The following is a 14,965-nucleotide window of genomic DNA, read 5'->3' on the forward strand; positions in this document are numbered from 1 at the left end:
TTATCCCAGAACCAACTTTTCTCTATTTTTTCCCTATAAATTCTGCCTCTCAGTTGACAATGTCAGTGTTTGGTTTCACCCACATCTGAATGAAAGTTCCTTGTTTTCTTTGGAAATATGTACTGAAAGTTGAATCTTTAGAAAACTACAAGGTGATAATTCAAAGTCCATGCAGACAAAGGGTTTTTAAGCTCAGAGCATCTTCAAGGAGTGCAGCTTCATTTGCTAAAACTGTTCATGGAGAACAGCCTCTTTTTTTAAATTTAATTTTGAGTTTCTAGTTTAATTACATCATTTCTTCCTTTCCTTTTTCCAAACTCTCTCATATGCCCTTCCCCATCCTCCTTCAAATTCATGGTCTCCTTTTTCACCAATTGTCATTGAATGCATATATGTATATGTGTATACACATGTATTTCTGTATACAACCTGCTCGGTCCATGTAGTGCTGCCATTGTGTGTGTTCTCAGGGCTGACTATTTAGCACCGGACAACCAATCATCCTGCTCTTCTCTGGGGAAAGTCACCTCTCCCACTCTCAGCTTTCCTTAGTTGTCTGTAGTTCTTTCTGTAGGGTTGAGGCCTCAAGGACACAACACCCCCCCCACACCTCTACCCTACCCACTACCCAGTCCACTTTGGCTCAGAGAACAGCCTCTTTACATTAGAAAAGAATCCAGTTAGTTTGGGTGATGCTATTTATTTGTCTTTTAACCATTAATTTTTTGAGACCTTCTGTGATAAAGGGAGAGGACTCTTTTTTTTTTTTTTTTTTTGGAGCTGAGGATTGAACCCAGGGCCTTGTGCTTGCTAGGCAAATGCTCTACCACTGAGCTAAATCCCCAACCCATGGGAGAGGATTCTTTCTCATATGGTCCAGGCCAGCCTTGAACTCACTATGTAGCTGAGGATGACCTTGAGTTCCTCATCCTCCTGCCTCCACCTCCCAAGTTCAAGAGATAGAGGAGTGTTTTCTTAATTCTTGTTTCATGTTCTTGCTGTCATCAGATGAGGACCTTGTATGCAATTGGAAGGAAACATCGGTGGCCGTAGATGTGCAGGACGTGATGATGAGTACAGAGGACGTGATGATGAGTACAGAAGCTGTTCCTGTCGACAAACTCATTGCAGTCTTTAAGACTGTCCTCTTTGATCCAGAGGAACAGAACAGACCTGGCTATATCTGCCCCTAACAACTTCTTCCAGGAAGACCAGGCTGAGCATTTAAGACATCATTAGGGACACAAGAACAGCCATAGAACAACTGAGATTGGTCACCTGTTACTTTCATTTCTGTAGAAGCAGCAAAACTGAAATATTTGATGTGGAATGAATCAATTACAGCCATAGACATGCTAGCCTGGTCTTACCCTAGAAGCCATCAAAGGGTGAAGATAGATGGATGCCAAAAAGGTGGATTGCAGGAATCAGTTTCCACCTGTTTTTGTTTTGTTTGGTGGGTTGTTTTGTTTCATTTTGTTTTTATTGTTGTTGTTTCATTGTTGTTGTTTTTTCAACTAACCACCTTAAAGAATTGGTACTGTGGACCTGCAGTGGAATTTGGAACGATCATCCACTGGAAAGAGCTGTGAGGATTCCTGGGGCTCCTGAGAAACGATGTTTGGAGTTTGCATGTGTCTTCTACGTTTGATCATTTTCATTGTTCAGAGAGAAAACAACTTCCTTCAGAAATAAAAAAAAGGAAACTGTTAGGGACTAGAGAGATGGCTCAGCTGTTGAGAGCATTAGCTGCTCTTGCAGACGACCCGGGTTCAGTTCCCAGCACCCACATGGTGGCTCAGAACCATCTGTAACTCCAGTTCCAGGCAATCTGAGAGCTTCCTTTGGCCTCCAAGATCACTGTACACACATGGTTCAGACATACATGCAGGCATACACATAAATATAAATTACAAAATATTTTAATATTTATTTTGTGTTTGTGTATGCATAATGTGTATGTGTGTGAGTGCAAGCACACATATGACATTGTGCATGTCTGTAGATCACAGACAGACTTTTGGAAGTCAGTTCTCTCCTTCTACCATCTGATCCTGGGTATCAAACTCAGGTCATCTGGCTTGGTGGCAAGCACCTTTAGTAACTGAGCCATTTTGCTGGCCCTTAAATGTGAAATTTTGGTTTTCCTCTATTTTAAATAATCAGGAATGGATTAGGTCAAGAAATCTTATAGAGCTGTTTGTTTTTCCTAGATATCACCTTTCCTATCCTTTGTTCTCAAGTGTCCAAGTCAAGAGTCAAGGCCACCTGCCCACAACAGTTAGGAGTTTACACTTGAGCACACACACTTTGAGGTGGTTGTTAACATCCAACCGATGGTGCTGTGCAGGCAGCCATTGGAGATGAACTCAGGGAAGTAGGCTGGGCTGAGCACAGGAAACTTGAGATGAGCAGTTCAGAGCACCAGCTGCTCTTGCATAGGATGTGGGTTTAATTCTCAGTACCCACCTGGTGGCTTGGAAATTCTGTAACTCCAATTCCAGGGCATCTGATGCCCTGTTCAGGCCTCCTTGGGCACCAGGAGGTCATGTGCACACGGTGCACAGACATACATTCAGGGAAAACATCCATACACATAATTTTTTTTAATTAAAAAAGTGGATGATTTTGTCATAGAAATTGTAACCCAAGGACTGGGATGACCTAAGAGTAAGTATCTAAAGAAAGAGAAAGAGAAAAGAAGCCTAAAATGTCCAAAATTGGATGAGCACGAGGAAGAACCGATAAGACAGAGAAGACACAACTACCAAGGAAGGCGTTGGAATAATGTAGATGTAACCATCTTATTAAAATAGAAACACAGAACCAAATGCAGAGTTGAATGCCCAAGAGGTCAGAGCAATAGCTAAGAGCTAAAAACCCTTTCTTACCCTTCACTGCCGCTGCTGTCCTTCCCCCCAGAAAGAGGCCTGCTTCCTGTGTGTCTGTCTTTTTATCGACTTTCTGTTCTGCCTTCTTATTGGTTGTAAACTCAACCACATGACCTCCTCATCACTGCCTGTCTATACAGACCTCCAGGTCTTCTATGGTTGGTATGAGATTAAAGGTTTGTGTCTCCAATGCTGCCTGTATCCTTGAACACACATAGATCTACCTAGCTCTGCCTCCCAAGAGCTGGGATTAAAGGCATGCGCCACCACCGACCAGCTTCTGCTATGGCTTGCTATTAGCTCTGACACCCAGGCAACTTTATTTATTAACATACAAATAAAATCACATTTCAGTACAAATAAAATATCACCATAGAATAATGTGGGGACCATTGAAAAAGCTGAGGGAGTTAGGAGTGGTAAGTTGTCTAAACCACTGCCAGGTCCAGGAAGATGAAGTCTGAGACTCAATCTATAGATCTTTGTAGACAGAATCAGTTTGGCCCTAAAGAAAAGATGTTTCAGTTTGGGGACAATAGCCCAATTGGAGTTTGTTCAAGTGGAAAATAAAAAGATGCTCAAGGATTTGACACGACTATAAATAAAGAGAAGGATAATAGCTAACTTGTAAGGTTTGTTTCAGTAAAGACAGGTGGGGGTGGGAGTGGAGGGGCAATAGATACAGCCAAATGCAAGACCTGGAGAAAGTTTCTTCCTTTAGTAGGAACTGCCCCAGGACCAGCACATTTGTATACCGATTAGAATGATCTCTAGGGAGACAGGTGTAACCATAAGCCAGTGAGAAGGGTAGAATACAGTGTGCAAGGGTAAGAGGTGGACCAGGTAAGTGCAGGGGTGTCCTATACAGAATAGAAGGTGGAATCAAACTCCTGAGTAAAGGCGAAGACTGTAATAAATTGTGGTAGAATCTTGAATGTTCTCTCCAACCCCATTGTTTTTTCAGAAGAGCAAAAATCTGGGTCATCATCTCAGAGCGAATGCATGAAAACTGTGTAAAATTGCCTAGAAGCACTTGCGTCCATTTGAGGCTAAGAATCATAAAAATGAGTCCAGTGAGCATGGGTGTATATATTTGGAGTTTCCAGAGGATGGGGAGGGGAGTAGCAAGAGAGTTGAGCATGATTATATTGAACATAAGCAATTCTATCAATAAATACAAAAACCTAAACTAGATAAGAAGGTTGTGGGTAAAGTACCATGAAGAGGAGCTAGGAGAAGCAGAGGTCCAAGACAGGTGAATCACTGTTAGAGTCAGCTGCAAAGAAAGTGATTTGGAAATATAGAACATGGTGACTGGAAAGAGACTAACTTGAACCTGAGGTTGGGGGGATGGTGTGATGACTGGGGAAACAAGAAAGCATGACCAATCAAGAGGAGACTTAGGCAGAGTGAAGGCCATCCACAGCTCAAAGGAGGCCAGATAGGAAAGGAGCAGGTGCTAGAGAAGATGAGCACTTGGATGTGAACATCCCCAGGAATGTCTACAGCATTTTCCACCATGACCAAGGCTAACACCTTCATGGACTGCTAGAAGCACTTCATCTATCTGGAAGAAACAGGGATAGTCAATACAGTCTGACAGCAGGGACAAGGAGCATTGGCGGTCCAGCCCAAGAAAAGCCTGAACAACTCACAGAGCTGCAGTTCCCAAGCTCTGCTATGTATTATCATCACCTGGGGAGCCTTGACGTACATTGATTCCCAGTTCCCAGCTTGTATCTAAGAAATCAGAATGTCAGTGGGTGGGAGCTCGGCATGGGAAGTGTTCTGGAGGTCACCAGATGATTTCAGTGTCATCCAATTGTGAGGGCTGCATGCCGTAGAGTCAACCCATCCTATACCATTTGCTGAGAGTTGAAGGAGGATGAGTTGATCTTGGCTGGGAGGCACTTCCTGAAAGTATCCTTGTATAAATGGAAACAGGAAATGGCAACAGCACCAAGAACAATAACAAAACAGCTGTGGGGAGCCAGCCGGAAATGAGGAGGTTATTGTGATAAGTAAGTTGATCATTTGAGAGTGTGAGGCATTCTAGTTCATGCATGGCCATGGGGCTTTGTGCCAGATCACTATCTTTATCCTAGACCTCCTCAGTGGTAAAATGAGGTCAAAATATGTATGTTTCAACAGTTGGCATGATGCAAACACCCTTGGCAGAGTGCCCTAAATAAACACAAGTTCCTCCATGGAAAACACTTTTGTATCTTCTCCATGGATGTCCTTGTAAAGCTCTTTTATTACATTACTTTTGCACATTTTTTCATGTGTTCATCAATACCATGTTCTATATAATTTGTTTTATTCCCAGGTACGTGTATGCAAAGAAAAATGCTCCTCAACTCATTTCCAAATAAATCTACTGTAAGTTGAAAATATAAACCAAAAATGCATTCAATCACATAACTTGGTAAATGTGGTACCTCACCAGTACATTTGGCTGTGTAAAGTAGTGGTTGTTCCTCCTCAAGATGGCATTACCAGCAAGGAACTTCTGTGGGTGCTCAGCTCTGCCTATTGCCAGTTGGGCGAAAGTTCATTATTCAAAATTTAGGGGCTGGTTTCAACTGGCTGTGTATGACTCTGAGGATACGGTAAAGTTGGAAAACCGTAAATCAAACTGTGATGGATTGGGGTTCACCCACGTCCACATTCGGGAGGTCACAGGACAATAGGCAACATGCCTGTGATGGAGGACTGGTCAGGGTCACTGCTCTTCTTTCTCAAAAGCCACTGCATGAGCAGGCTATGGTGTGCTCACCTGCAATCCCAGCATCTGAGAAGCTAAGGCAGGGCTGTCAGGAATTTGAGGCCAGCATGGGTGTAGAGGGAGCCCTTGTCTCACATAACAACAATAAAGTCATTGACACGTGCCTGCAGAAGACTGTCGATAGTAACTTCAGAGAAGGAAAGGAAGACAAGGGTTGTATGGTTTTCCCCCTTTGCTCTGTGAATCCTTTTAGGAGCCGTTGAGATAACATATGTGACAAATGTTTAAACCAGTTCCTGGCCTGCAGTGAGTGTTAGTGTACCTTCAGTAAGTGGTTGTCACTATCCATCATCAGTAACCACTTGAATTGGGGTTGTTTGTGGTTTTACAAGTCAGTGATATTACTAAAAGAATTAGAAAAAAAAGTGTAAAAAATGTAAGTGTTCCTCATACTGCATGATTTTTGACCGTTTTCCTGATACTGTTTATGTGGGACTGAAGGGTTACAAGGACGCATTTCATTTCCTCTGATAAAGGCAGGAAGTTGACAAAAGGGACCAGATGGCTCATTTCTTGGGTCCCTGGTCACCGGAGACAGGAACATCGCTAGGACCGAAACCTACCCAGGAAATGCTTCTTTTTTCATCCTTTTTATACCACAATAACCCATTGTTCCTTCTTATAACCTGCTGACTGTGAATCTGCTGAAGGTGAGTCATGGGGAACCAGTTTACAGATTCTACAGCGGCCTTCAGAGGTGACAACCGATGGCAGCAGGCTGCAATACTCCAAGGCTGCTCTGGCTCTGGGGACAAAACAAGCCTTCCAAAAATATCTAACAGCACAGCCTTTCTTCAGACCCTTCCACTTGGATTTTCTGATTATAGTATAATAAACATATATAAATCCAATTTGGAAATTTTCAAGTCCTGTAAACTGGCCAGGAACTTTCAGGTCAGCTAATAATAGCCGGGCTAAGCAGTCTCTTGGCACCTTTCTCTAATACGTGACATCTTTCCCTGAGCTGTAAGTTAAACAAGCTTCACAGGGTTTAAATAGCTGATTGCCAGCATGCTCTCTGACACAGTGGACTTGAACAGCAATAAGTTGCTCTACAGGAGATGATTAGATGTCTTATATTTCTCAGAAGTACATGCCCTATCCCAATTTTACCATAATCATGGGAGATGAAGACATTTTCATCATCAGAAACTGGTGATGTTCTACCATAAGGGCCATGTTTATTATGTTGATAAAGGGCCAATGACAAGTTGGTGGTCACTACTGATGTGGCTTTGAAGGGCAAGTAGCAGCATGGCTTCCACTCGAGCGTCTAGTTTTTTGTAGACTTGACCAAAGCCAAGGTCACCTGGGAAGAGGGAACCTCAACTGAGAAAGTGCCTCCATCAGACTGGCCGGCAGAGAGGTCTGTGGGGACATGATCTTGATTAATTATTATGTGGGAGGGCTCAGCCCACTGTGGGTGGAGCCACTCCTTAAAGGGGGCTCTGGGTGGTATAAAAAAAGCAGGCAGATCAGGGCATAGGGACCAGACCAGCAACTAGCTTTCCTCCATGTTTTTTTTCCTCTGCTCCTGCTCAAGTTCCTGCCCTGACTCTCCTCAGCATACGAGGGTGGGATCAGGGCCTGTGAGCCAATACACCCTTTCTTTCCCAAGTTGTTCTTGGCCAATGTTTTTATCAGAGCAAGCAAACTAGGAAACCACTTTCATTAGAGTTTATAATCCTTTTAGAATCTTGGATGAGACAATCATGTGGGAGAGAGAAATTTAAAGTTATGCTTTCACTTGTTTGCACGTGTGCAGCAGTATGTGTTCATGTGTGCATATAGTGTGTGTGTGTGTGTGCATAAAGTATGTGTGTGCAATAGTGTGTGTGTGTGTGTGCATGCCTGTGTGTGTCTGTGTATGTGCATATAGTATGTGTGTGTACATATAGTGTGTATCTCTGTGTGTGTGCACATTTTGTGTGTGTGTGTGTGTGTGTGTGTGTGTGTGTGTGTGTGTGTTTAGAGACCAGAGGTTAACATTGGGCATTTTTCTCAAACATTTGCTATCTTACTTACTTTTTGAGAAAGGATCTCTCATAGGACCTGAAATTCTCTAACTCTGTTGGAGAAACTGGACAGTGATCCTCAAAGATAAGCTTGTCTCTCCTCCCACCCCCAGCACTGGGGTTACCCGTGCATTCTGCCACACACAGATTTTATGAAGGTTTGCGGATCTGAACTCCGGTCCTCGTGTTACGTGGCCAGCCGTTTACCAGCTGAGCTGCCCCCCAGGCTCCTCACTTGGTCTTTGGAGGAACAGCACACTGCACCACTCACCCTTCTTCATGCTGCAGTTCCTGTGACTTCCCACTCGTTAGTGGTGTGTGAAATTTGCCAAGTTATCCCAGGTCTTTTGGAAAAGCTCTGTAGGCAGGATGCCTAGAACTCATGTTTGTTTATAGAATATCTGTCCCCTCACCCGTTCAGGCCTCGTGGGACTACCCAACTAGAATGAGGTGGGTACCTCGACAGTCCGTCCACTTGATTAGTTTATCTGAGAGAGCATCTCTTACTCTCATCACGGTTTTTTTCAAGAAGTAAAAACCGAAGTGGAAATCTGAGATCTTACTCCAGGGGGTGAGTCCTCACTCAGTCCTGGATTGCCCCACACGTGGGGCTGTTTTGATCCTCTGTGTATGTCACAGGTTGACTCTTTAGGACGATGTCTAGAGGTGAAGAGCAGAATGAAGGCACATGGCGCAGTGCTCGTGGAGGAGAAGGTAGGAGGGCGAGGTTGGTGGAGGAAAACAGCTTCAGTCTCATGCTGGTTTGTTTTCCACTGATGTAATGAACGCCACAACTCAAAGCAGCTTTGCAAAGAAAGCGTTTGTTTATTTGTGTTCACCTGAGAGGTCATCATGAAGGGAAGTCAGGGCAGGAACTCAAGGCAGGAACTTAGAGGCAGGAACCGAAACAGAGGCCATGGAGAAAAACTGCTTACTGGCTTGCTCTCAGGTTCATGTTCAGCTACTTTTTCTCTACCTCCCGGGACAACCTGCTCAAGGGTGTCACTGTCCAAGGTGGACTGGGTCCTCTCACACCAATTATCAAACGAGAATGTTCCACAGTCGTCCTATGGGCCAATAGGACAGAGACATTTCCTTCACTGATATTTCTTCTTTCCAAATATGTCCAGATATGTGTCGCATTGATGGAAGCTAGATATCAAATATCAGTAGATATTTTGGCCAACCTCATCAGAAGCTGCCCTACTGACTTCTAACTCACTATGAAGCCAAGAATTACTTGACCTGATCCTCCTCTACCACTCCTCTCCCTGTGGGTTCTGGAATTGATGGCATTCATCAGCACACTTGCTTTCCTGCAGCACTGGGGATCAAACCTAGAGTTCCTTGCATGCTGGGCAAGCTCTACCTGCTAAACTACACCCTGAGCTCCTCATCAAAAGTTTTAAAAAGGAGATAGTACCGGGATCAAGAGAGATGGGTCTTTATATTTTCAGACCAAACATTTTTTTGAATGGATGCAGGTCAAAAAATTTAATCTAGACCAAGATGTATACCTAAAGGTCCCTTTTTCTCTCCCTTCCCCTCCTACCCCTGCCTCCTCCTTTCCCCCCTCTTTGGTAATGACACCAGGATACAAAACTCCAGACTTGGAAAGGACTGTGGATGGCTTACTTCAATGCTTTGATGTCCCTAGAGAGATTGGTGAAGGACAGTGTAGGAATGCCCTGCTCAGGGCAGAGGGATAGTAGTGCCTTTGCCTAGGAGGCCTTCAGTTCTGAGGCTGCTTCCATCACCATATCTCTAGGGTGCTGAGGATCATGTATATCATCCACCATCCCAGACTGTGCTACACATCTACAAAGAGATACTAAAAACTCAAACACACAATATTTCACTTTAACTCTATGCTGTCATCCCACGGTCTCCATCTTGGCTTTCAGACAGAACCACTGAATTAGTTTTTCCAAAAATATAAATTTCAGAGTACATTCTGAAAGTTCCAAAAGACATTTTATTGCCCCAAAAGAACAGTTAAAAATGTAAACATGCTAAAGCGTAAGTAATAAATCAAGGATATTAAACCCACAGAAAAATGTCATGAAGTCTGTGAACACCACACAGAATGTGTTTAGCATTGTTGTACATTGTTGATCCTCCAAAATTCTTCACTTGCTTGATGCTCTGTGCAGAGATCTTGGCCCTTACAGGATCAGAGTCCCTCAGAGTTCTTCTTCCCTGCTAGCATAGGAGATCAGGAGGGAGGGCATTTTAGGCCTCCCCAAATATAAAATATTAAACTTACTTTAGTAAAAATAGCATATTTGCATAAAAATATCACACACTGTAAACATTTCAGTTCTTGACGAATATTTTAAGATGTGTAAAGTTTTCCAATATTTTTGTGTCTGACAAAGCCAGTGTGTTTTAACACAAAACAGACGGCACGTTCTGGGGAAGATATTATCCATCTGTTCACATGAGTGAGGGCTGAGTGTAGAGGATTTGCCAAGAATGGAGGGTCTTGGACATGCATCGACCACTGGGCCGCATCCCCATCCCTTAGAGCAGACCATTTGGTTCACGTCTGTTACGGTTTTAGTAGGCAACATCCCCCACAGGCTCATGTTTGGACACTTGCCCCCAACCGGTGGTATTGTTTTGGAAGGTAGGATTGAAGCCTTACTGAAGGAAACGGGCCAGCGGAGTGGGGGCGGGCCTTAAGACCATCTAGCCCCACCCCACTTCCTGTCTATTGTCGGCTTCCAGACCGTGGACGTAAAGTGACCAGTTTGGTCATGGTGCTGCTGCGGTTCCTTCTCCACCGTTATGGATTTCATGTCCTTGACCCGTGAGCCTAAATAACCGCCCTGAAGTTGTTTCTTGTCGGATATTTGGCCACAGCAATAAGAAAAGTAACAAGTATATTTTCTCTCAATGACGGAAAGAGAGACAAAGCTAGGATGCTAGGGTGGGGGAAGAAAAACTGCTCCATTCCTCTCGATGCAGGGGAAGAGAAAACAAGAGGACACACCCTTTCACCCCACTCTGTCCCCTTCTAGTTTCCATAAAAGCTCCTCCCTGGGCAAGCCAGAGTGCAGAGAAGTGGGGAGAGAAGACAGTGGATCCGAAGAGCAAGGGGGCACACTTAGTACAGGAGTAAACCAGGAGAAGCCTGGACCCTGAAAAGATTAGTCTTATTACCTGTTGATTATGTCATTCATCGATTGATGAGACACTTACTGAGTATCTACTGCAGGGTCAGACACTGTTGTAAGTCCCCGGGAATGGAAAGATCCATAGCACCAAGCATCTGGCGTGGAAGAGAAGACTGACTATGTACACGTAAGTGAAATTCTCATCTAAGCGGAAGGTTAAATTCCAAATGCCTGACACAGCTCTTCAAACAGCTGTGTTTGAGGAGATATTTTCCCTGCAAACATTTGTTAAAGATAACAGGAAACCCACTTCCAGGAAGAACGGCGGATTTGATCCTGTGAACAGGGAAAACAAAACAAGACAACAACAACAAAAACCCAGGAAATTATATCGAGACTAGAGAGCAAGGAGTAAAGCTGATGAAATGTCCAGTGAAGGAAGGTGCCTTCTGAGGCGGGCAGGTCTGTGTGTCTGTGTGTCTGTGTGTCTGTGTGTAGGACAGATGGTGCCTCTGAGCAGGGGCACTGGGGTGGAAGGATAGGAGACAAAGTGTTCACCATAGACTTGGGCGGTGTCCAGGGTCCTTGAGAGCACATCTGTGGGGAGAGTCCATGCAATCCGGAGACCAGAGAGACCTTCCCTGGTCCTGTTTGTACCACCTCACTTCACATTTCCCCATGCCAACCTGTCCCTGGAACCCAACCCGTTACCAGTCTCTTTCTTAAGCAATTAATTAGTCTGTCAATTTGTGTATGTGTGGTATAAAAGCAGAAAATGCCTAGGAAGTGGGGCTGTTTATGGGTGCACTTCTCCATGTGTGGGGGTCAGGGGTGGCCACTGGATGCCTCTATCCATTGCCCCTCTATTGCTCTTTGTGGTTTGTTTGTTTGTTTGTTTGTTTTTTGAGATAGGGCCTCTCACTGAACCCAGAGCTCATCACTTTGTCCATATTGGCCCACCAGTGAGCCCATGGGATGTGCCTATCTCATGCTCACAGCGTTGTGTTTACAAACACCTGCTACAATGCCTGGTTCTCACCTGGATGCTGGGGATTCATATTCAGGTCTTTGTGCAAACACTTGAACCATCTGAACCCACTGAACCATCTCTTTATCCCCCTTTTTGAGCTTCTATACATTAAAAACTCCAATTACATAATTTGTTTTATTTTTTGAGATGGGGTTTCTCTGTATAGCCATGGCTATCCTGGAACTGACTCTGTAGATCAGGCTAGCCCCAAACTCAGACCTCCACCTGCCTCTGCCTCCCAAGTGCTGGGACTAAGGGTGTGTGCCATCACCACCCAGCCAATTACACAAACTCTTAGAGCCATTCCTAATAAAATTTTGACAAGTTTTATGGAAAGTTTTGTTAAAGTAAGTGGAAGAGATTAATCCTGAAAATCATGCATTTTCTTTCTTCTCCCTTCTTTCTTCTTCTTTTTTTAAATTTATTTAAAAAATTTCATTTTACATACCAACCACAGTTCCCCCTCCCATCCCTATCTCCTTTCCCCCCTGCCTCCCACCCCCATCCACTCCTCCAAAAGGGTAAGGCCTCCCATGGGAAGTCCAAAAACCTGGTACATTCAGTTGAGACAGGACCAAGCCCCTCCCCGCTGCATCAAGGCTGAGCAAGGCATTCCACCATAGGGAATGGGCTTCAAAAAGCCAGCTCATGCACCAGGGATAGATCCTGATCCCACTGCCAAGGGCCCCTCAAACAGACCAAGCTACACAACTATCTCCCACATGCACAGGGCCTACTTCAGTCCCATGTAGGCTCCACAGCTGTCGGTCTAGAGTTCCTGAGTTCCCACAAGCTTGGTTCAGTTGTCTCCATAGATTTTCCCATCATGACCTTGACCCCCCTTGCTCATATAATCCCTCCTCCCTCTTTTCTAAACCCATTTATTTTCCTTTTCTCTTCCAATTTTCCCCATAAGCTTTCAAGTATTTCATTCTGCTGTGGGATGTTCTGTACGGCAAATGTGTTGCTAATTAGTCAATAAATAAAACACTGATTGGCTAGGCAGGAAGTGTAGGTGGGACAAGGAAAGCTGGCAAGTGGAAGGCTGAGTCAGAGAGACACTGCCAGCCGCCACAATGACAAACAGCATGTGAAGATGCTGGTAAGCCACGACCCATGTGGCAAGGTATAGATTAATGGAAATGGATTAATTTAAGCTGTAAGAACAGTTAGCAAGAAGCCTGCCACGACCATACAGTTTGTAACCAATACAAGTCTCTGTGTTTACTTGGTCAGGTCTGAGCAGCTGTGGGACTGGCAGGTGAGAGAGATTTGCCCTGACCGTGGGCCAGGCAGGAAAACTCTAGCTACATCATTCCATCATTGTTAATTAATCTAGTACAAAGTACCTCAGGAAACAATTGTACTGCACCTTAGCATGCTTAGTCTTCCAGGAGGGCATGTTAACATACAGCCCTGTAGGGGCTGAGAAATGTCATCAGTAACACATTTCCACCCACTAAAGGTGGTTTAAGAAGCCCACCTTTAGGCTGTAATCCAACATGGCACACATGAATGACATCATACATTTCCAGCCCATTCAGTTTCAGTCTATATGTCACAAGCACTGAAGCAGACAGATCTCTCAGAACTACTCCAGTAACTGTGGTGAGGATGTTTCTCCATCTAGACTGAATGCAATCCTCCTCCCTGATTAGAATTTACATACCTTCAAATTGTACTGTGTTCCATGAGTTAATTAGGAACATGAGAATCAAGGGAAGAGAGTGATCAACTGGGGGTCATTATGGGATTTTTTTTTATTAATGCATAGACTAAGCCCAACACAAAGTGACCTCAGTACTCTAATCTCACCAAAAGATAGAGCACAACTACTCAAAAAAAAAAAAAAAAAGGCAGAGATCCAGTCCCTCCACCCTCCATCCATCCAGATCTCCCACATCTAGCTTCTCTAGGCTTCTCTAGGCTCTAGTCTGGGGAATCTGCCAGACTCTCCTGTACACACCCTCCCTGGCCCACCAGATCTAGCCTTGGTCCCACACCCAGCATCCTGGCCTGGTCCGGCAATCCCTGCCTGCACCACATCCTATCTCTAGGATTCCCCCAGGACCCACCCTACCTGTCACTGACCCAAAGGTTCCTGTGTGATTTTTTTAAAAAAATTTATTTTATTTGTATGCATAGTTCACGTCTGTATGTGTATATGTGCGCCTGGTGTCTGAAGAAGTCACTAGACGGCACCCCAGCCCCTGTAACTGATGTTAAGGATGGTTGTGAACCACCATGTGGATCCTGGGACTAGAACCCAGGACCCATGAAAGAGCAACAGTGCTCTTAACCACTGAACCATCTTTCTAGCCCCATCATGACACTATTTTTAATATTAGTCTGCCACTTGATAGCACTGAATAATATCATTATATTATAACTTTTATTCTGTGCAAAATAGACTCTCAGTTTTAAAGAAAGTCTTTAAATTTTAATAAATTGTAAAAATATCTCTCAGTGTTCAAGTTGATTTTGTTGGTTTTTTGTCACTGTTACAAAATACCAGAGACAGTTAGCTTACAAAGAACAAAAGTTTGTTTTAGCTAACAGCTTTGGAGGTATCAGTCACTGGTGGGATGGCCACACAGTTTACTGATTTTTATCCTGTGACAAGTCAGTCCATCATGGTGGGGAGTGGTGTGTGGTGCTGCCTCATGGCAGCTGGGAAATAAAAAAAGGAAGTGGGAAAGGAGGGAAAAATCATAATGTTTTGTGGTTGATATATTGTGCACCCCAATAAACTTATCTGGGGGTCAGAGAACAGAATAGCCACTATATTAAACATAGAAGTCAGGCAATGGTATCACATGCCTTTAATCCTAGCATTCAGGAGGCAGAGATCCATCTGGATCTCTGTGAGTTCAAGGCCACACTGGAAACCCCAGGCATGGTGACACACACCTTTAATCCCAGGAAGTGATAACGGAAAGGTATATAAGGTGTGGGGACCAGGAACTAGAGCCTTTTTAAGCTTTTAGGCTTTTAGCAGCAGTTCAGCTGAGGTCCATTCGGATGAGGACTCAGAGGCTTCCAGTTTAAGGAAACAACATTAGCTGAGAAGTTGGCAAGGTGAGATTAGCTGTGGCTTGTTCTGTTTCTCTGGTCTTTCACCC

At 44.1% G+C, this 14,965-nt stretch overlaps 1 non-coding gene across 1 annotated transcript; it reads right to left on the bottom strand.

The window, feature by feature from the left end:
• Positions 1-773: 773 nt before the first annotated feature.
• On the bottom strand, positions 774-846 carry Trnaa-agc (transfer RNA alanine (anticodon AGC)). The gene has a single exon. It is a non-coding gene; the product is annotated as a tRNA-Ala (tRNA).
• Between the last annotated feature and the right edge of the window lie 14,119 nt (positions 847-14,965).

This window comes from Peromyscus eremicus, chromosome 3, assembly GCF_949786415.1.
Source record: "Peromyscus eremicus chromosome 3, PerEre_H2_v1, whole genome shotgun sequence".
Classification (NCBI taxonomy): Eukaryota; Metazoa; Chordata; class Mammalia; order Rodentia; family Cricetidae; genus Peromyscus; species Peromyscus eremicus.